We start from the raw sequence: 4,502 nt of genomic DNA, 5'->3' as shown, positions 1-4,502 counted from the left end.
GTCAAAAATTTTTCTCGACATTACTCAGAAAAAAGATATGAAAATAAGGAAATACAATGAATATCGTGACGTTTGATAACTCAAATTAAAGCTGAAGCTTTGAACTTTATGTCACCAAAGTTTCACAGAATTACCATAATTATTGCAAGTGCTACAAAAAGTTGAATTGACGTAATGAAAAATTAAAAATTTAAAATTTAGTAGCATTTTTATTTAATTGTAATTCGATAACTACACGTTTTCCGTGCATTGAGCTAATTACACTTTATGTAAAATTTTATCAGCTTTCCAACGGGTTTTTGAATTTTATTGTATCTTTCCTCATTACGAAGTTATGTACGTTTAAGGAAGTGAATGATTTTCAACCAAATTTCTCAAGTGGTCTTAAACCTTTGCCCGGCATATAACACATTTGAAAAATTTCTCATTGGAAGATGAAACCCTTATTGCTACAATTAAAGAAAAGTAGATAAATATACATTAATTACTTTTGAATGTTTAATTGTAATATAAAAGGACATTAAAAACAAATACTGACCTACATTTCCCTAATCTTAGTCGTAACAGGTTAATACCCATACAGCACACTTGACTAAAAGTTGTTTTATAGACATCTTTTAGTCATCCAATTGACTTAAAAGACACCTTAAAGATGTCTTTAAGCCACTAGGTGCTGTATGGGTATCGTCTCCTAAAAAATTGAAACTTCCAAATAACTAAAATTGCTAATGAATATTATGAGAAAGGCCTCTAAAAGAGCAATTATGGTAAGAGCTTTAAAATTTTATATGTAGCAGGCATACGATGGATAAATTTATGAAAATTAAAGTGGCATACCTAATAACAGAAGCTTCTATTGCAATAATAAGTATATTTCTAGTTTATATCAATCAAAGGAAGCTAGAAATGATACTAGTTTACCAAAGAAAGGACCATAATGCAAAGTTAATGTTGAAAAAAACATCTAAGAAACAGATGGAAAAAGGGCTAAATATAAAAACAAATTTTTGAAAGTGAAGGGCTTTAAATTAAATTTGTGCATAAAATGGTGAAAATATAATTCAAATATTCAGTGAATATTGGTGATAAGACCCTCTAAAATTGTAATTACATGATAAGAATTAATCGTTGTAATATTTTACTTAATACATTATTAAATTAATATGTCTTGACGTGAAGTTTCACATTCTGGAACGATGAAGACATTGGAAAATATATATTATGATTGAATTAATTATATGACTTATTTACCTATAATTTCTATATTCTTACAGAACTATAAGATCCCACAAAAAACAAGCTTCGCTTGCAAAAAAATGCGGTAAGTACATCAATCGTCTAGTGTGAATAATATACTAAAAAAAATATTCTAATTAAAAAAATGAGTAAAATCCAAATTTAGGTAAATATTTGTTTTTACTGTTGTAACAGTGTTAAAATTTCGGAAAAAAAAAGTAACAAAAAAGTTACTTACTGGGCCCATAATGTTCATCCCTAAGTGGCTATCTTACAATACAAACGCTGCTTTTTGTAATTTCCAAATGTGGCTATTTCATGCCACTGCATACAACGGGCTCAGCAAGTTACTTTTTTGTGTTACCATTTTTTTTAAATTTAATTTTTACCACAGTAAAAATAAATACTTGCCTAACATTTGGATTTCACTAATTTTTTTAATTGGAATATTTTATTTTACTATATTATTTAAGCTAAACAATTTATGTACTTGGCACCCTTTTTTACAAGCAAAGCATGTTTTTTGTGGGATTTAATTATCCGAAAGTTAAGAGGGTAGTAAAGATTGTTTTAGATTTGTTGCATAATTAATACAGGGTGTAATATAAATGACTTCTTACATTTGAACAGTGGTTAGAAGAACCGATTCTAAGAAAAAATCACTCACTAACTTTTATGGGTGGACGGGGTAAAATGATTCCTCGAGGGAAAACGATCTTTGCAAGGTTTAATGAAAACTGTTCATACCATTGATTTTGAAATGTGTGTGAATATAAAAATATAAGTTTTTAAATACATAATATAATATATACAAATGTCTATTTTTAATGCTTAATACTTTTTTAGCGACGTTTGTATGTTTCATTTTTGTTTGATGTAGCATAAGCAATGTTTGAATGATATAGGAAAAAAATATGAGGATACTTATCTAATTGATTAGTTGGATACTTCTTGTACTAAGCTTACATTTTTATTTCCTTTTAAAGTTAAAACAAATTCGACTTTTTAAAATTTTAAGATTCAATGAAAGATGCGCAATACATTTAGGGCAAACCGATTTTGTAATGGCTTCACCAGAAAGAAGTAGACCAAGATTCAAACAGGAGCCACAATGATGTCGACAAATGCGTGTCATATACAGTGAAGCCAGTCTAGGTCTGCACGGTCCCCTCACTTCGACATCCAAGCCTATACGTTTATATGAACTCGAAGATCCGAGTAGGAGGGGGAGTAGGTTTAGACCCAGATTGGCTTCACTGGTTATATACGCTAAACGGTTTAAAAATTGAAGTTATGAAGAAAATTATACTTATTGTATTTTTTTCACTCTTTTCACGATTTAAACGATTATATATAAACAATACATATTTTTCAGATAAAAAGAGATTTTCAGCATGAATTTATTTTTTTACCTATTTATTAAAACTATTATTTCTTCAGGCTATCGCATTTATATTATAAAATTATAATTAGAATTATTCAGCATAGGATCATTTTAGCCTCACCTGTGGGGTGAAATTATCCTTCTATAATATTAACTTTAAATTGATTACTATAAAATATCGTTAACAATTTGAATTTGGCAACCACGCATAAATATAAACTGATATGTGATTTTTCTTACATAAAATTTGTAATATGTTAATCTCAATAATAACGCCACTGCGATTGATTTTTTCTTACAGGGATCATTTTGCTATTTCGAGTTACATGACAATATGTTTAAGTCAAGAGTGTGCATAAATTCACATAGGTTTAACACAGCAATGATACTAGTAATTTTAACTACATATTCTTGAGGATAAACTATAAGTCGAAAAGTCATATACCATATTTTGGTAAAAGCACAATTGCTGAAAAAAATCAATTTTAAATCGATAAATCGGAGCTTTGATTAAACGAAAAAATGACATTGTTGTCATCTTACTTTACACTTTCTTTTCTGTGAACAAAAGAAACTCATACTTCTCCACCGTTCAATATTGCCAAACGCACACATGTGAAACTATATACCAATTATAAACATTCCCTCCTAACTTTCTACATTTCTGATTCAGGCACTGTACGACATTTATTTTCTGTCTATTTTTAAAATGATCTTCGAAAGCGCCTATTAAGTTGAAAATTCTGGGAAAAAATACGGCGTTATTTGTGGACTAATTTTGAATCCTTTTTATATTTTCGGTGATGCGACGTATGAAATGATCTAGTTAATAAGATAGTCAAAGAATAAATATTATATTATAACGCGCGATTTCTGGGAGAGGTTTTTCTTCAAATAAATAAGCACACTTAAAATTTCCAACTAAAAATTCACAACTACTATATTGAACTCTTTGGTGCTTATTATACAAGGTTCACACAAAAAAACTATTTACACTGGCTTCTATCGCCAGGGCCTCCCCCGACCGCCTGTACAGGAAATATACAGTAGACCATCGTCGCGAAACTTACATATATTCTTTATACGGCGTTTTTACTAAGTGCTTTTTGACTCATTCGGGTTTATTCTAATTCTATTTCTTACAATTTTCTGGGCGCCAGACCCGCTGTGGGCCACCCGAATGGCCTTCTCTTCTACCGAAGCACTTTTCTTTCTGTTTTACCGGCTTACCGATTCTATCTTCTCAGTCAGAGTCGCCCGAGTGCCGAACTCTGTTGCTAGCCAACACTACAATTCTTTCTTCCTTTCTTTCTAGTTGCCGCTTTCTCACTTTCTACGTGTCTCCTCCACGCAGTGGCACAAATTTGGTCGGAGACCGCATCACGATATTAGGTCAATTCGCATATCTTATAATCCTCATTTCTAAGCAAGCAATCATATTCTTTCCTGGCCAGGACGCACGCACATTTCTTACTTCTCCGTCGACGCAGGTATTGGCTTCCAAAATTCTATACTGGATCGCACTCCAGTTACGATCTCCCAGGCAGTCGTCTTCTCTGCTTTCTCTCCTGGTCGAATTCTTCTTCCGGCGCTGGTACAGGCAAAGCGTATTCGCTAGTTGATGCTCCTTCTAGGATCTCGCAGGCAACACGACACACGTCTGTCCCTTTACGCGGTTCTCTCGACAGACTTCGCACCTACGTCTGTCGCTTATGCCGGTTTTCTAGGCATGTCTGGGCCTCACCGCGTGCTTGCAGTAGCACTGGGGTCTGCGCGAAAGCTCTCACATATGACCAATCGTCCGCTAGGCGCGAAAATTCAGAATTCTTAACATGGCAAAAATCCCGTCTAGATTTGTCAAGTTACAATATTGAAAAATCGA

The sequence above is a fragment of the Prorops nasuta genome, unplaced genomic scaffold, assembly GCF_024137725.1.
Source record: "Prorops nasuta isolate Cenicafe-Biocafe unplaced genomic scaffold, Cenicafe_Pnas_1.2 PNAS00009, whole genome shotgun sequence".
In the NCBI taxonomy this organism is placed as follows: Eukaryota; Metazoa; Arthropoda; class Insecta; order Hymenoptera; family Bethylidae; genus Prorops; species Prorops nasuta.
The sequence above is the reverse complement of the archived record's forward strand: the minus strand, read 5'-3'. Positions refer to the sequence as shown.